The following is a 19430-nucleotide window of genomic DNA, read 5'->3' as shown; positions in this document are numbered from 1 at the left end:
ACAACCTCCAAATTCTTATTAGTGTGAAATGCCTAGTGGCGCAAGAGGAAAGCATAGGTCTCCCAAGCTGAAGGTGGTGGGTTTGAATCTTGCTCAGAGCAAACCTTCATTTTCTGGCTTTTTAAGGCCAAAGTGCCGAGGCAGGCCGCCTCCCTCCTCACGCCCTCTTTTGGCTCCGGTGGGAGGGGGAGGATCTTTTTTGGGAACCCGCCTCTGGGGCGGGATTTTCTTTATGAGCCTGCCTCCTGGGGGCGGAGCTTAAGAAATGTACATATTAAGCAAAGTGATTTTTGTACTTTTCACATTAATTTGATTGAACCAGTTTATTTTTAGTTTTTATTGGGATATTTGATTTTTTTTATGACACTTTATTTCAGCTGTTTTGTTTGATTTTTTTTTTTCTTTTGGTTTTTGTTTTTGTTTGACCTTTTGGTTGAGTATTGGTTTTCTTTGAGGTTTGAACCTATGACGTTTGGTTTATGAAGACTAGTTTTTATCTATTGAGCCACACCGGCATGTAAGGTATAATCGGGAACTTATATTTAACCAGCCTTTTAGAATTTAGATGGACAGTGAAAATGTTCTTCAGGGGATTTGAACCCAGAATGTTCTGTTTATAAACCCCAGGCTTATCACCTGCGCCACAGTGGCATGTAAGGTACAATCGGGAACTTATATTTAACCAGCCTGTCAGAATAAAGAATGGACAGTGAAAATGTCCTGTGGCAGGTTCGAAATCGCAACCTTTGGTGTACAAACACTGGATTTTACTCATGAGCCACACAGGCATAAGTGATGCAGTTGAGAATGTCTGACTTAACCCACCTTTCAGAATATAGAGGTTCTTTAGGAGTTCCATTAGGAGGTTAAAAAACAATGCACACTTTAGGAGGTTCAAACACTGCAACTTTCAGAAGGACAGTGAAAATATTATTCAAGAGGCTTGAACCTCTAATTGTTTGATTTGTTGTTTCAGTTTTTATATTGAATATTTTTTGAGTTTTTTGTTGATTGTTAGTTTTGTTTGAGTTTCTTTTAGTTTTGTTTGAGTATCTTTTAGTTTTGTTTGAGTTTTTTGTTGATTATTAGTTTTGTTTGAGTTTCTTTTTGTTTTGTTTGAGTTTTTTGTTGATTATTAGTTTTGTTTGAGTTTCTTTTGGTTTAGTTTGAGTTTTTTGTTGATTATTAGTTTTGTTTGAGTATTGAACCAGGAACCTTTGGGTTGTAAACCTCAGACTTATCTTTTGAGCCACGCTGGGCTGTAAGGTACAATCTGGGACTTATATTTAACCCACCTTTTAGAATTTAGATGGACAGTGAAAATGTTCTGTCGCAGAAATGAACTCTGGATTTTACTCTTCAGCCACATATGCATGAGAAATGCAGTTGAGAACATTACATACATTTTGAGTCAGTACGTTTTTGTTGAAAATTATTTTACTCATAAATTGGAGTTGTTTGACATCTTCAATGGTATTGTTTCTTTTAGTTTTAATATTGAGTCATGTTTGAGTTTTGAACCTATCACTTTTGGTTTATATACCTTTGTTTTTATACTTATGCCACAAAGGCATGGAAGATGCCTCTGATAACCATACACTTAACCTTTCCCCCAATTACCCAGGTGTAAGTAGTCACTGATTAGCCCCTCCCCTATAAAGCCTACTGGCCATGCTAGCTTTCCTGTTTGGTCTTTCTTTGTTTGCACTGACTGAGCAAAGTAGGAAACTGCTTGAAATTGCTTTAGCACTTTTTGAGTTTAGGCCATTGATTCTTTTTGGACTTGGTGGTCCTAATTTATGTTTCGCAGGCCTCCCTTCTCTGTGTTGATGACCAAATGTGCAGAAATGTTGCCTTATCTGTACCTTCATATTGTGGTTCTAACAGAGTTCTACTTATATACTTGTCTACTCTAGCCATTGTGGTTCTAACAGAGTTCTACTTATAGGCTTGTCTACTCTTGCCATTGTGGAACACATCAACAGTGTGGTCACCTTAGCACTTTTAATGGATTCCCAAGATGGAATACCATCAAGTTGAATTTACTGAGCTGTTCTTACTCTGCCATGGTCACATGTATACAATTTCCATAGTCCTGTTCTTACCCCAAATTGTTGTTTGTTTTTGTATTTAATTGTTTGGTGTTTGTTGCAATAAATACATTAAATGGAATTTGTTGGATTCAATTTAAAAAAGGTATCCTTGAGTCACTAGCTCAAAACAGAATGCAGTTCACAAGTATGGAGCTCAGCCTATAATTGATTTGATTGACATGCTGCATGCCATGAGTGTATAAAGTGGTATTTCTTTTTAAATTAAATAAGCTATTCTAAGATGAGCTGTGGTCATAACAGCACTGTTTGAGTTGAAAACTTTAAAGACGTTTAACAGTCTAAAGTGAGAACAGCAAATGTTCTTTAACAAAAATGTGTAAGTGTAAAAAATATATATACTAATCACAAAAAAAATTAGGTTTTGATAAACAGGCTATAGTGCATTTGTTCTCACTTTAAAGTAGTTTATTTTTTATTTTTTATTCAGCTTATCAAAGAAGTGCTGTGGTCACAGCACTGTTTGAGAAACTAGTTGAAAACTTTATATCCAACTTAATTGTTTAAATAAAGTCTGGAGTGAGAACAGCAAAAGTAATGTATTAAACAAAACAATTATATTTCTGGTTGATTAAAAGTGCAAAAGTTTTGGTCATCTAAAACTAAGACTAAGAGTAAGAGATGACAATAACTGGTATGCAATGTAATTACATTATGGCAAACTAAACATCTTGTTTGCTCAATGAAAGAGTAAATGTGGGAAACAGAGTAAAAATGTTCCCACAGATGGTTTTAAACAATAACCTAAATCTCAGTTGAGTCGTCATGAACCCTGATCATCACCTTTAGATTCAATAATTCTGGCAAGGGGTAGAGGTGTCTGAAAAGGATTTTCATCCCTTGACCTGTCACCTCTGCCTTCAACCTTAAATACAACCTCCAAATTCTTATTAGTGTGAAATGCCTAGTGGCGCAAGAGGAAAGCATAGGTCTCCCAAGCTGAAGGTGGTGGGTTTGAATCTTGCTCAGAGCAAACCTTCATTTTCTGGCTTTTTAAGGCCAAAGTGCCGAGGCAGGCCGCCTCCCTCCTCACGCCCTCTTTTGGCTCCGGTGGGAGGGGGAGGATCTTTTTTGGGAACCCGCCTCTGGGGCGGGATTTTCTTTATGAGCCTGCCTCCTGGGGGCGGAGCTTAAGAAATGTACATATTAAGCAAAGTGATTTTTGTACTTTTCACATTAATTTGATTGAACCAGTTTATTTTTAGTTTTTATTGGGATATTTGATTTTTTTTATGACACTTTATTTCAGCTGTTTTGTTTGATTTTTTTTTTCTTTTGGTTTTTGTTTTTGTTTGACCTTTTGGTTGAGTATTGGTTTTCTTTGAGGTTTGAACCTATGACGTTTGGTTTATGAAGCCTAGTTTTTATCTATTGAGCCACACCGGCATGTAAGGTATAATCGGGAACTTATATTTAACCAGCCTTTTAGAATTTAGATGGACAGTGAAAATGTTCTTCAGGGGATTTGAACCCAGAATGTTCTGTTTATAAACCCCAGGCTTATCACCTGCGCCACAGTGGCATGTAAGGTACAATCGGGAACTTATATTTAACCAGCCTGTCAGAATAAAGAATGGACAGTGAAAATGTCCTGTGGCAGGTTCGAACTCGCAACCTTTGGTGTACAAACACTGGATTTTACTCATGAGCCACACAGGCATAAGTGATGCAGTTGAGAATGTCTGACTTAACCCACCTTTCAGAATATAGAGGTTCTTTAGGAGTTCCATTAGGAGGTTAAAAAACAATGCACACTTTAGGAGGTTCAAACACTGCAACTTTCAGAAGGACAGTGAAAATATTATTCAAGAGGCTTGAACCTCTAATTGTTTGATTTGTTGTTTCAGTTTTTATATTGAATATTTTTTGAGTTTTTTGTTGATTGTTAGTTTTGTTTGAGTTTCTTTTAGTTTTGTTTGAGTATCTTTTAGTTTTGTTTGAGTTTTTTGTTGATTATTAGTTTTGTTTGAGTTTCTTTTTGTTTTGTTTGAGTTTTTTGTTGATTATTAGTTTTGTTTGAGTTTCTTTTGGTTTAGTTTGAGTTTTTTGTTGATTATTAGTTTTGTTTGAGTATTGAACCAGGAACCTTTGGGTTGTAAACCTCAGACTTATCTTTTGAGCCACGCTGGGCTGTAAGGTACAATCTGGGACTTATATTTAACCCACCTTTTAGAATTTAGATGGACAGTGAAAATGTTCTGTCGCAGAAATGAACTCTGGATTTTACTCTTCAGCCACATATGCATGAGAAATGCAGTTGAGAACATTACATACATTTTGAGTCAGTACGTTTTTGTTGAAAATTATTTTACTCATAAATTGGAGTTGTTTGACATCTTCAATGGTATTGTTTCTTTTAGTTTTAATATTGAGTCATGTTTGAGTTTTGAACCTATCACTTTTGGTTTATATACCTTTGTTTTTATACTTATGCCACAAAGGCATGGAAGATGCCTCTGATAACCATACACTTAACCTTTCCCCCAATTACCCAGGTGTAAGTAGTCACTGATTAGCCCCTCCCCTATAAAGCCTACTGGCCATGCTAGCTTTCCTGTTTGGTCTTTCTTTGTTTGCACTGACTGAGCAAAGTAGGAAACTGCTTGAAATTGCTTTAGCACTTTTTGAGTTTAGGCCATTGATTCTTTTTGGACTTGGTGGTCCTAATTTATGTTTCGCAGGCCTCCCTTCTCTGTGTTGATGACCAAATGTGCAGAAATGTTGCCTTATCTGTACCTTCATATTGTGGTTCTAACAGAGTTCTACTTATAGACTTGTCTACTCTAGCCATTGTGGTTCTAACAGAGTTCTACTTATAGGCTTGTCTACTCTTGCCATTGTGGAACACATCAACAGTGTGGTCACCTTAGCACTTTTAATGGATTCCCAAGATGGAATACCATCAAGTTGAATTTACTGAGCTGTTCTTACTCTGCCATGGTCACATGTATACAATTTCCATAGTCCTGTTCTTACCCCAAATTGTTGTTTGTTTTTGTATTTAATTGTTTGGTGTTTGTTGCAATAAATACATTAAATGGAATTTGTTGGATTCAATTTAAAAAAGGTATCCTTGAGTCACTAGCTCAAAACAGAATGCAGTTCACAAGTATGGAGCTCAGCCTATAATTGATTTGATTGACATGCTGCATGCCATGAGTGTATAAAGTGGTATTTCTTTTTAAATTAAATAAGCTATTCTAAGATGAGCTGTGGTCATAACAGCACTGTTTGAGTTGAAAACTTTAAAGACGTTTAACAGTCTAAAGTGAGAACAGCAAATGTTCTTTAACAAAAATGTGTAAGTGTAAAAAATATATATACTAATCACAAAAAAATTTAGGTTTTGATAAACAGGCTATAGTGCATTTGTTCTCACTTTAAAGTAGTTTATTTTTTATTTTTTATTCAGCTTATCAAAGAAGTGCTGTGGTCACAGCACTGTTTGAGAAACTAGTTGAAAACTTTATATCCAACTTAATTGTTTAAATAAAGTCTGGAGTGAGAACAGCAAAAGTAATGTATTAAACAAAACAATTATATTTCTGGTTGATTAAAAGTGCAAAAGTTTTGGTCATCTAAAACTAAGACTAAGAGTAAGAGATGACAATAACTGGTATGCAATGTAATTACATTATGGCAAACTAAACATCTTGTTTGCTCAATGAAAGAGTAAATGTGGGAAACAGAGTAAAAATGTTCCCACAGATGGTTTTAAACAATAACCTAAATCTCAGTTGAGTCGTCATGAACCCTGATCATCACCTTTAGATTCAATAATTCTGGCAAGGGGTAGAGGTGTCTGAAAAGGATTTTCATCCCTTGACCTGTCACCTCTGCCTTCAACCTTAAATACAACCTCCAAATTCTTATTAGTGTGAAATGCCTAGTGGCGCAAGAGGAAAGCATAGGTCTCCCAAGCTGAAGGTGGTGGGTTTGAATCTTGCTCAGAGCAAACCTTCATTTTCTGGCTTTTTAAGGCCAAAGTGCCGAGGCAGGCCGCCTCCCTCCTCACGCCCTCTTTTGGCTCCGGTGGGAGGGGGAGGATCTTTTTTGGGAACCCGCCTCTGGGGCGGGATTTTCTTTATGAGCCTGCCTCCTGGGGGCGGAGCTTAAGAAATGTACATATTAAGCAAAGTGATTTTTGTACTTTTCACATTAATTTGATTGAACTAGTTTATTTTTAGTTTTTATTGGGATATTTGATTTTTTTTATGACACTTTATTTCAGCTGTTTTGTTTGATTTTTTTTTTCTTTTGGTTTTTGTTTTTGTTTGACCTTTTGGTTGAGTATTGGTTTTCTTTGAGGTTTGAACCTATGACGTTTGGTTTATGAAGACTAGTTTTTATCTATTGAGCCACACCGGCATGTAAGGTATAATCGGGAACTTATATTTAACCAGCCTTTTAGAATTTAGATGGACAGTGAAAATGTTCTTCAGGGGATTTGAACCCAGAATGTTCTGTTTATAAACCCCAGGCTTATCACCTGCGCCACAGTGGCATGTAAGGTACAATCGGGAACTTATATTTAACCAGCCTGTCAGAATAAAGAATGGACAGTGAAAATGTCCTGTGGCAGGTTCGAAATCGCAACCTTTGGTGTACAAACACTGGATTTTACTCATGAGCCACACAGGCATAAGTGATGCAGTTGAGAATGTCTGACTTAACCCACCTTTCAGAATATAGAGGTTCTTTAGGAGTTCCATTAGGAGGTTAAAAAACAATGCACACTTTAGGAGGTTCAAACACTGCAACTTTCAGAAGGACAGTGAAAATATTATTCAAGAGGCTTGAACCTCTAATTGTTTGATTTGTTGTTTCAGTTTTTATATTGAATATTTTTTGAGTTTTTTGTTGATTGTTAGTTTTGTTTGAGTTTCTTTTAGTTTTGTTTGAGTATCTTTTAGTTTTGTTTGAGTTTTTTGTTGATTATTAGTTTTGTTTGAGTTTCTTTTTGTTTTGTTTGAGTTTTTTGTTGATTATTAGTTTTGTTTGAGTTTCTTTTGGTTTAGTTTGAGTTTTTTGTTGATTATTAGTTTTGTTTGAGTATTGAACCAGGAACCTTTGGGTTGTAAACCTCAGACTTATCTTTTGAGCCACGCTGGGCTGTAAGGTACAATCTGGGACTTATATTTAACCCACCTTTTAGAATTTAGATGGACAGTGAAAATGTTCTGTCGCAGAAATGAACTCTGGATTTTACTCTTCAGCCACATATGCATGAGAAATGCAGTTGAGAACATTACATACATTTTGAGTCAGTACGTTTTTGTTGAAAATTATTTTACTCATAAATTGGAGTTGTTTGACATCTTCAATGGTATTGTTTCTTTTAGTTTTAATATTGAGTCATGTTTGAGTTTTGAACCTATCACTTTTGGTTTATATACCTTTGTTTTTATACTTATGCCACAAAGGCATGGAAGATGCCTCTGATAACCATACACTTAACCTTTCCCCCAATTACCCAGGTGTAAGTAGTCACTGATTAGCCCCTCCCCTATAAAGCCTACTGGCCATGCTAGCTTTCCTGTTTGGTCTTTCTTTGTTTGCACTGACTGAGCAAAGTAGGAAACTGCTTGAAATTGCTTTAGCACTTTTTGAGTTTAGGCCATTGATTCTTTTTGGACTTGGTGGTCCTAATTTATGTTTCGCAGGCCTCCCTTCTCTACACATCAGTGTTGATGACCAAATGTGCAGAAATGTTGCCTTATCTGTACCTTCATATTGTGGTTCTAACAGAGTTCTACTTATAGACTTGTCTACTCTAGCCATTGTGGTTCTAACAGAGTTCTACTTATAGGCTTGTCTACTCTTGCCATTGTGGAACACATCAACAGTGTGGTCACCTTAGCACTTTTAATGGATTCCCAAGATGGAATACCATCAAGTTGAATTTACTGAGCTGTTCTTACTCTGCCATGGTCACATGTATACAATTTCCATAGTCCTGTTCTTACCCCAAATTGTTGTTTGTTTTTGTATTTAATTGTTTGGTGTTTGTTGCAATAAATACATTAAATGGAATTTGTTGGATTCAATTTAAAAAAGGTATCCTTGAGTCACTAGCTCAAAACAGAATGCAGTTCACAAGTATGGAGCTCAGCCTATAATTGATTTGATTGACATGCTGCATGCCATGAGTGTATAAAGTGGTATTTCTTTTTAAATTAAATAAGCTATTCTAAGATGAGCTGTGGTCATAACAGCACTGTTTGAGTTGAAAACTTTAAAGACGTTTAACAGTCTAAAGTGAGAACAGCAAATGTTCTTTAACAAAAATGTGTAAGTGTAAAAAATATATATACTAATCACAAAAAAAATTAGGTTTTGATAAACAGGCTATAGTGCATTTGTTCTCACTTTAAAGTAGTTTATTTTTTATTTTTTATTCAGCTTATCAAAGAAGTGCTGTGGTCACAGCACTGTTTGAGAAACTAGTTGAAAACTTTATATCCAACTTAATTGTTTAAATAAAGTCTGGAGTGAGAACAGCAAAAGTAATGTATTAAACAAAACAATTATATTTCTGGTTGATTAAAAGTGCAAAAGTTTTGGTCATCTAAAACTAAGACTAAGAGTAAGAGATGACAATAACTGGTATGCAATGTAATTACATTATGGCAAACTAAACATCTTGTTTGCTCAATGAAAGAGTAAATGTGGGAAACAGAGTAAAAATGTTCCCACAGATGGTTTTAAACAATAACCTAAATCTCAGTTGAGTCGTCATGAACCCTGATCATCACCTTTAGATTCAATAATTCTGGCAAGGGGTAGAGGTGTCTGAAAAGGATTTTCATCCCTTGACCTGTCACCTCTGCCTTCAACCTTAAATACAACCTCCAAATTCTTATTAGTGTGAAATGCCTAGTGGCGCAAGAGGAAAGCATAGGTCTCCCAAGCTGAAGGTGGTGGGTTTGAATCTTGCTCAGAGCAAACCTTCATTTTCTGGCTTTTTAAGGCCAAAGTGCCGAGGCAGGCCGCCTCCCTCCTCACGCCCTCTTTTGGCTCCGGTGGGAGGGGGAGGATCTTTTTTGGGAACCCGCCTCTGGGGCGGGATTTTCTTTATGAGCCTGCCTCCTGGGGGCGGAGCTTAAGAAATGTACATATTAAGCAAAGTGATTTTTGTACTTTTCACATTAATTTGATTGAACCAGTTTATTTTTAGTTTTTATTGGGATATTTGATTTTTTTTATGACACTTTATTTCAGCTGTTTTGTTTGATTTTTTTTTTCTTTTGGTTTTTGTTTTTGTTTGACCTTTTGGTTGAGTATTGGTTTTCTTTGAGGTTTGAACCTATGACGTTTGGTTTATGAAGCCTAGTTTTTATCTATTGAGCCACACCGGCATGTAAGGTATAATCGGGAACTTATATTTAACCAGCCTTTTAGAATTTAGATGGACAGTGAAAATGTTCTTCAGGGGATTTGAACCCAGAATGTTCTGTTTATAAACCCCAGGCTTATCACCTGCGCCACAGTGGCATGTAAGGTACAATCGGGAACTTATATTTAACCAGCCTGTCAGAATAAAGAATGGACAGTGAAAATGTCCTGTGGCAGGTTCGAAATCGCAACCTTTGGTGTACAAACACTGGATTTTACTCATGAGCCACACAGGCATAAGTGATGCAGTTGAGAATGTCTGACTTAACCCACCTTTCAGAATATAGAGGTTCTTTAGGAGTTCCATTAGGAGGTTAAAAAACAATGCACACTTTAGGAGGTTCAAACACTGCAACTTTCAGAAGGACAGTGAAAATATTATTCAAGAGGCTTGAACCTCTAATTGTTTGATTTGTTGTTTCAGTTTTTATATTGAATATTTTTTGAGTTTTTTGTTGATTGTTAGTTTTGTTTGAGTTTCTTTTAGTTTTGTTTGAGTATCTTTTAGTTTTGTTTGAGTTTTTTGTTGATTATTAGTTTTGTTTGAGTTTCTTTTTGTTTTGTTTGAGTTTTTTGTTGATTATTAGTTTTGTTTGAGTTTCTTTTGGTTTAGTTTGAGTTTTTTGTTGATTATTAGTTTTGTTTGAGTATTGAACCAGGAACCTTTGGGTTGTAAACCTCAGACTTATCTTTTGAGCCACGCTGGGCTGTAAGGTACAATCTGGGACTTATATTTAACCCACCTTTTAGAATTTAGATGGACAGTGAAAATGTTCTGTCGCAGAAATGAACTCTGGATTTTACTCTTCAGCCACATATGCATGAGAAATGCAGTTGAGAACATTACATACATTTTGAGTCAGTACGTTTTTGTTGAAAATTATTTTACTCATAAATTGGAGTTGTTTGACATCTTCAATGGTATTGTTTCTTTTAGTTTTAATATTGAGTCATGTTTGAGTTTTGAACCTATCACTTTTGGTTTATATACCTTTGTTTTTATACTTATGCCACAAAGGCATGGAAGATGCCTCTGATAACCATACACTTAACCTTTCCCCCAATTACCCAGGTGTAAGTAGTCACTGATTAGCCCCTCCCCTATAAAGCCTACTGGCCATGCTAGCTTTCCTGTTTGGTCTTTCTTTGTTTGCACTGACTGAGCAAAGTAGGAAACTGCTTGAAATTGCTTTAGCACTTTTTGAGTTTAGGCCATTGATTCTTTTTGGACTTGGTGGTCCTAATTTATGTTTCGCAGGCCTCCCTTCTCTGTGTTGATGACCAAATGTGCAGAAATGTTGCCTTATCTGTACCTTCATATTGTGGTTCTAACAGAGTTCTACTTATAGACTTGTCTACTCTAGCCATTGTGGTTCTAACAGAGTTCTACTTATAGGCTTGTCTACTCTTGCCATTGTGGAACACATCAACAGTGTGGTCACCTTAGCACTTTTAATGGATTCCCAAGATGGAATACCATCAAGTTGAATTTACTGAGCTGTTCTTACTCTGCCATGGTCACATGTATACAATTTCCATAGTCCTGTTCTTACCCCAAATTGTTGTTTGTTTTTGTATTTAATTGTTTGGTGTTTGTTGCAATAAATACATTAAATGGAATTTGTTGGATTCAATTTAAAAAAGGTATCCTTGAGTCACTAGCTCAAAACAGAATGCAGTTCACAAGTATGGAGCTCAGCCTATAATTGATTTGATTGACATGCTGCATGCCATGAGTGTATAAAGTGGTATTTCTTTTTAAATTAAATAAGCTATTCTAAGATGAGCTGTGGTCATAACAGCACTGTTTGAGTTGAAAACTTTAAAGACGTTTAACAGTCTAAAGTGAGAACAGCAAATGTTCTTTAACAAAAATGTGTAAGTGTAAAAAATATATATACTAATCACAAAAAAATTTAGGTTTTGATAAACAGGCTATAGTGCATTTGTTCTCACTTTAAAGTAGTTTATTTTTTATTTTTTATTCAGCTTATCAAAGAAGTGCTGTGGTCACAGCACTGTTTGAGAAACTAGTTGAAAACTTTATATCCAACTTAATTGTTTAAATAAAGTCTGGAGTGAGAACAGCAAAAGTAATGTATTAAACAAAACAATTATATTTCTGGTTGATTAAAAGTGCAAAAGTTTTGGTCATCTAAAACTAAGACTAAGAGTAAGAGATGACAATAACTGGTATGCAATGTAATTACATTATGGCAAACTAAACATCTTGTTTGCTCAATGAAAGAGTAAATGTGGGAAACAGAGTAAAAATGTTCCCACAGATGGTTTTAAACAATAACCTAAATCTCAGTTGAGTCGTCATGAACCCTGATCATCACCTTTAGATTCAATAATTCTGGCAAGGGGTAGAGGTGTCTGAAAAGGATTTTCATCCCTTGACCTGTCACCTCTGCCTTCAACCTTAAATACAACCTCCAAATTCTTATTAGTGTGAAATGCCTAGTGGCGCAAGAGGAAAGCATAGGTCTCCCAAGCTGAAGGTGGTGGGTTTGAATCTTGCTCAGAGCAAACCTTCATTTTCTGGCTTTTTAAGGCCAAAGTGCCGAGGCAGGCCGCCTCCCTCCTCACGCCCTCTTTTGGCTCCGGTGGGAGGGGGAGGATCTTTTTTGGGAACCCGCCTCTGGGGCGGGATTTTCTTTATGAGCCTGCCTCCTGGGGGCGGAGCTTAAGAAATGTACATATTAAGCAAAGTGATTTTTGTACTTTTCACATTAATTTGATTGAACTAGTTTATTTTTAGTTTTTATTGGGATATTTGATTTTTTTTATGACACTTTATTTCAGCTGTTTTGTTTGATTTTTTTTTTCTTTTGGTTTTTGTTTTTGTTTGACCTTTTGGTTGAGTATTGGTTTTCTTTGAGGTTTGAACCTATGACGTTTGGTTTATGAAGACTAGTTTTTATCTATTGAGCCACACCGGCATGTAAGGTATAATCGGGAACTTATATTTAACCAGCCTTTTAGAATTTAGATGGACAGTGAAAATGTTCTTCAGGGGATTTGAACCCAGAATGTTCTGTTTATAAACCCCAGGCTTATCACCTGCGCCACAGTGGCATGTAAGGTACAATCGGGAACTTATATTTAACCAGCCTGTCAGAATAAAGAATGGACAGTGAAAATGTCCTGTGGCAGGTTCGAAATCGCAACCTTTGGTGTACAAACACTGGATTTTACTCATGAGCCACACAGGCATAAGTGATGCAGTTGAGAATGTCTGACTTAACCCACCTTTCAGAATATAGAGGTTCTTTAGGAGTTCCATTAGGAGGTTAAAAAACAATGCACACTTTAGGAGGTTCAAACACTGCAACTTTCAGAAGGACAGTGAAAATATTATTCAAGAGGCTTGAACCTCTAATTGTTTGATTTGTTGTTTCAGTTTTTATATTGAATATTTTTTGAGTTTTTTGTTGATTGTTAGTTTTGTTTGAGTTTCTTTTAGTTTTGTTTGAGTATCTTTTAGTTTTGTTTGAGTTTTTTGTTGATTATTAGTTTTGTTTGAGTTTCTTTTTGTTTTGTTTGAGTTTTTTGTTGATTATTAGTTTTGTTTGAGTTTCTTTTGGTTTAGTTTGAGTTTTTTGTTGATTATTAGTTTTGTTTGAGTATTGAACCAGGAACCTTTGGGTTGTAAACCTCAGACTTATCTTTTGAGCCACGCTGGGCTGTAAGGTACAATCTGGGACTTATATTTAACCCACCTTTTAGAATTTAGATGGACAGTGAAAATGTTCTGTCGCAGAAATGAACTCTGGATTTTACTCTTCAGCCACATATGCATGAGAAATGCAGTTGAGAACATTACATACATTTTGAGTCAGTACGTTTTTGTTGAAAATTATTTTACTCATAAATTGGAGTTGTTTGACATCTTCAATGGTATTGTTTCTTTTAGTTTTAATATTGAGTCATGTTTGAGTTTTGAACCTATCACTTTTGGTTTATATACCTTTGTTTTTATACTTATGCCACAAAGGCATGGAAGATGCCTCTGATAACCATACACTTAACCTTTCCCCCAATTACCCAGGTGTAAGTAGTCACTGATTAGCCCCTCCCCTATAAAGCCTACTGGCCATGCTAGCTTTCCTGTTTGGTCTTTCTTTGTTTGCACTGACTGAGCAAAGTAGGAAACTGCTTGAAATTGCTTTAGCACTTTTTGAGTTTAGGCCATTGATTCTTTTTGGACTTGGTGGTCCTAATTTATGTTTCGCAGGCCTCCCTTCTCTACACATCAGTGTTGATGACCAAATGTGCAGAAATGTTGCCTTATCTGTACCTTCATATTGTGGTTCTAACAGAGTTCTACTTATAGACTTGTCTACTCTAGCCATTGTGGTTCTAACAGAGTTCTACTTATAGGCTTGTCTACTCTTGCCATTGTGGAACACATCAACAGTGTGGTCACCTTAGCACTTTTAATGGATTCCCAAGATGGAATACCATCAAGTTGAATTTACTGAGCTGTTCTTACTCTGCCATGGTCACATGTATACAATTTCCATAGTCCTGTTCTTACCCCAAATTGTTGTTTGTTTTTGTATTTAATTGTTTGGTGTTTGTTGCAATAAATACATTAAATGGAATTTGTTGGATTCAATTTAAAAAAGGTATCCTTGAGTCACTAGCTCAAAACAGAATGCAGTTCACAAGTATGGAGCTCAGCCTATAATTGATTTGATTGACATGCTGCATGCCATGAGTGTATAAAGTGGTATTTCTTTTTAAATTAAATAAGCTATTCTAAGATGAGCTGTGGTCATAACAGCACTGTTTGAGTTGAAAACTTTAAAGACGTTTAACAGTCTAAAGTGAGAACAGCAAATGTTCTTTAACAAAAATGTGTAAGTGTAAAAAATATATATACTAATCACAAAAAAAATTAGGTTTTGATAAACAGGCTATAGTGCATTTGTTCTCACTTTAAAGTAGTTTATTTTTTATTTTTTATTCAGCTTATCAAAGAAGTGCTGTGGTCACAGCACTGTTTGAGAAACTAGTTGAAAACTTTATATCCAACTTAATTGTTTAAATAAAGTCTGGAGTGAGAACAGCAAAAGTAATGTATTAAACAAAACAATTATATTTCTGGTTGATTAAAAGTGCAAAAGTTTTGGTCATCTAAAACTAAGACTAAGAGTAAGAGATGACAATAACTGGTATGCAATGTAATTACATTATGGCAAACTAAACATCTTGTTTGCTCAATGAAAGAGTAAATGTGGGAAACAGAGTAAAAATGTTCCCACAGATGGTTTTAAACAATAACCTAAATCTCAGTTGAGTCGTCATGAACCCTGATCATCACCTTTAGATTCAATAATTCTGGCAAGGGGTAGAGGTGTCTGAAAAGGATTTTCATCCCTTGACCTGTCACCTCTGCCTTCAACCTTAAATACAACCTCCAAATTCTTATTAGTGTGAAATGCCTAGTGGCGCAAGAGGAAAGCATAGGTCTCCCAAGCTGAAGGTGGTGGGTTTGAATCTTGCTCAGAGCAAACCTTCATTTTCTGGCTTTTTAAGGCCAAAGTGCCGAGGCAGGCCGCCTCCCTCCTCACGCCCTCTTTTGGCTCCGGTGGGAGGGGGAGGATCTTTTTTGGGAACCCGCCTCTGGGGCGGGATTTTCTTTATGAGCCTGCCTCCTGGGGGCGGAGCTTAAGAAATGTACATATTAAGCAAAGTGATTTTTGTACTTTTCACATTAATTTGATTGAACCAGTTTATTTTTAGTTTTTATTGGGATATTTGATTTTTTTTATGACACTTTATTTCAGCTGTTTTGTTTGATTTTTTTTTTCTTTTGGTTTTTGTTTTTGTTTGACCTTTTGGTTGAGTATTGGTTTTCTTTGAGGTTTGAACCTATGACGTTTGGTTTATGAAGCCTAGTTTTTATCTATTGAGCCACACCGGCATGTAAGGTATAATCGGGAACTTATATTTAACCAGCCTTTTAGAATTTAGATGGACAGTGAAAATGTTCTTCAGGGGATTTGAACCCAGAATGTTCTGTTTATAAACCCCAGGCTTATCACCTGCGCCACAGTGGCATGTAAGGTACAATCGGGAACTTATATTTAACCAGCCTGTCAGAATAAAGAATGGACAGTGAAAATGTCCTGTGGCAGGTTCGAACTCGCAACCTTTGGTGTACAAACACTGGATTTTACTCATGAGCCACACAGGCATAAGTGATGCAGTTGAGAATGTCTGACTTAACCCACCTTTCAGAATATAGAGGTTCTTTAGGAGTTCCATTAGGAGGTTAAAAAACAATGCACACTTTAGGAGGTTCAAACACTGCAACTTTCAGAAGGACAGTGAAAATATTATTCAAGAGGCTTGAACCTCTAATTGTTTGATTTGTTGTTTCAGTTTTTATATTGAATATTTTTTGAGTTTTTTGTTGATTGTTAGTTTTGTTTGAGTTCCTTTTAGTTTTGTTTGAGTATCTTTTAGTTTTGTTTGAGTTTTTTGTTGATTATTAGTTTTGTTTGAGTTTCTTTTTGTTTTGTTTGAGTTTTTTGTTGATTATTAGTTTTGTTTGAGTTTCTTTTGGTTTAGTTTGAGTTTTTTGTTGATTATTAGTTTTGTTTGAGTATTGAACCAGGAACCTTTGGGTTGTAAACCTCAGACTTATCTTTTGAGCCACGCTGGGCTGTAAGGTACAATCTGGGACTTATATTTAACCCACCTTTTAGAATTTAGATGGACAGTGAAAATGTTCTGTTGCAGAAATGAACTCTGGATTTTACTCTTCAGCCACATATGCATGAGAAATGCAGTTGAGAACATTACATACATTTTGAGTCAGTACGTTTTTGTTGAAAATTATTTTACTCATAAATTGGAGTTGTTTGACATCTTCAATGGTATTGTTTCTTTTAGTTTTAATATTGAGTCATGTTTGAGTTTTGAACCTATCACTTTTGGTTTATATACCTTTGTTTTTATACTTATGCCACAAAGGCATGGAAGATGCCTCTGATAACCATACACTTAACCTTTCCCCCAATTACCCAGGTGTAAGTAGTCACTGATTAGCCCCTCCCCTATAAAGCCTACTGGCCATGCTAGCTTTCCTGTTTGGTCTTTCTTTGTTTGCACTGACTGAGCAAAGTAGGAAACTGCTTGAAATTGCTTTAGCACTTTTTGAGTTTAGGCCATTGATTCTTTTTGGACTTGGTGGTCCTAATTTATGTTTCGCAGGCCTCCCTTCTCTGTGTTGATGACCAAATGTGCAGAAATGTTGCCTTATCTGTACCTTCATATTGTGGTTCTAACAGAGTTCTACTTATAGACTTGTCTACTCTAGCCATTGTGGTTCTAACAGAGTTCTACTTATAGGCTTGTCTACTCTTGCCATTGTGGAACACATCAACAGTGTGGTCACCTTAGCACTTTTAATGGATTCCCAAGATGGAATACCATCAAGTTGAATTTACTGAGCTGTTCTTACTCTGCCATGGTCACATGTATACAATTTCCATAGTCCTGTTCTTACCCCAAATTGTTGTTTGTTTTTGTATTTAATTGTTTGGTGTTTGTTGCAATAAATACATTAAATGGAATTTGTTGGATTCAATTTAAAAAAGGTATCCTTGAGTCACTAGCTCAAAACAGAATGCAGTTCACAAGTATGGAGCTCAGCCTATAATTGATTTGATTGACATGCTGCATGCCATGAGTGTATAAAGTGGTATTTCTTTTTAAATTAAATAAGCTATTCTAAGATGAGCTGTGGTCATAACAGCACTGTTTGAGTTGAAAACTTTAAAGACGTTTAACAGTCTAAAGTGAGAACAGCAAATGTTCTTTAACAAAAATGTGTAAGTGTAAAAAATATATATACTAATCACAAAAAAATTTAGGTTTTGATAAACAGGCTATAGTGCATTTGTTCTCACTTTAAAGTAGTTTATTTTTTATTTTTTATTCAGCTTATCAAAGAAGTGCTGTGGTCACAGCACTGTTTGAGAAACTAGTTGAAAACTTTATATCCAACTTAATTGTTTAAATAAAGTCTGGAGTGAGAACAGCAAAAGTAATGTATTAAACAAAACAATTATATTTCTGGTTGATTAAAAGTGCAAAAGTTTTGGTCATCTAAAACTAAGACTAAGAGTAAGAGATGACAATAACTGGTATGCAATGTAATTACATTATGGCAAACTAAACATCTTGTTTGCTCAATGAAAGAGTAAATGTGGGAAACAGAGTAAAAATGTTCCCACAGATGGTTTTAAACAATAACCTAAATCTCAGTTGAGTCGTCATGAACCCTGATCATCACCTTTAGATTCAATAATTCTGGCAAGGGGTAGAGGTGTCTGAAAAGGATTTTCATCCCTTGACCTGTCACCTCTGCCTTCAACCTTAAATACAACCTCCAAATTCTTATTAGTGTGAAATGCCTAGTGGCGCAAGAGGAAAGCATAGGTCTCCCAAGCTGAAGGTGGTGGGTTTGAATCTTGCTCAGAGCAAACCTTCATTTTCTGGCTTTTTAAGGCCAAAGTGCCGAGGCAGGCCGCCTCCCTCCTCACGCCCTCTTTTGGCTCCGGTGGGAGGGGGAGGATCTTTTTTGGGAACCCGCCTCTGGGGCGGGATTTTCTTTATGAGCCTGCCTCCTGGGGGCGGAGCTTAAGAAATGTACATATTAAGCAAAGTGATTTTTGTACTTTTCACATTAATTTGATTGAACCAGTTTATTTTTAGTTTTTATTGGGATATTTGATTTTTTTTATGACACTTTATTTCAGCTGTTTTGTTTGATTTTTTTTTTCTTTTGGTTTTTGTTTTTGTTTGACCTTTTGGTTGAGTATTGGTTTTCTTTGAGGTTTGAACCTATGACGTTTGGTTTATGAAGACTAGTTTTTATCTATTGAGCCACACCGGCATGTAAGGTATAATCGGGAACTTATATTTAACCAGCCTTTTAGAATTTAGATGGACAGTGAAAATGTTCTTCAGGGGATTTGAACCCAGAATGTTCTGTTTATAAACCCCAGGCTTATCACCTGCGCCACAGTGGCATGTAAGGTACAATCGGGAACTTATATTTAACCAGCCTGTCAGAATAAAGAATGGACAGTGAAAATGTCCTGTGGCAGGTTCGAAATCGCAACCTTTGGTGTACAAACACTGGATTTTACTCATGAGCCACACAGGCATAAGTGATGCAGTTGAGAATGTCTGACTTAACCCACCTTTCAGAATATAGAGGTTCTTTAGGAGTTCCATTAGGAGGTTAAAAAACAATGCACACTTTAGGAGGTTCAAACACTGCAACTTTCAGAAGGACAGTGAAAATATTATTCAAGAGGCTTGAACCTCTAATTGTTTGATTTGTTGTTTCAGTTTTTATATTGAATATTTTTTGAGTTTTTTGTTGATTGTTAGTTTTGTTTGAGTTTCTTTTAGTTTTGTTTGAGTATCTTTTAGTTTTGTTTGAGTTTTTTGTTGATTATTAGTTTTGTTTGAGTTTCTTTTTGTTTTGTTTGAGTTTTTTGTTGATTATTAGTTTTGTTTGAGTTTCTTTTGGTTTAGTTTGAGTTTTTTGTTGATTATTAGTTTTGTTTGAGTATTGAACCAGGAACCTTTGGGTTGTAAACCTCAGACTTATCTTTTGAGCCACGCTGGGCTGTAAGGTACAATCTGGGACTTATATTTAACCCACCTTTTAGAATTTAGATGGACAGTGAAAATGTTCTGTCGCAGAAATGAACTCTGGATTTTACTCTTCAGCCACATATGCATGAGAAATGCAGTTGAGAACATTACATACATTTTGAGTCAGTACGTTTTTGTTGAAAATTATTTTACTCATAAATTGGAGTTGTTTGACATCTTCAATGGTATTGTTTCTTTTAGTTTTAATATTGAGTCATGTTTGAGTTTTGAACC

This window comes from Protomyctophum parallelum (assembly GCF_964188405.1).
Source record: "Protomyctophum parallelum genome assembly, chromosome: 23".
Lineage (NCBI taxonomy): Eukaryota > Metazoa > Chordata > Actinopteri > Myctophiformes > Myctophidae > Protomyctophum > Protomyctophum parallelum.
Note: the sequence above shows the minus strand (reverse complement) of the source record.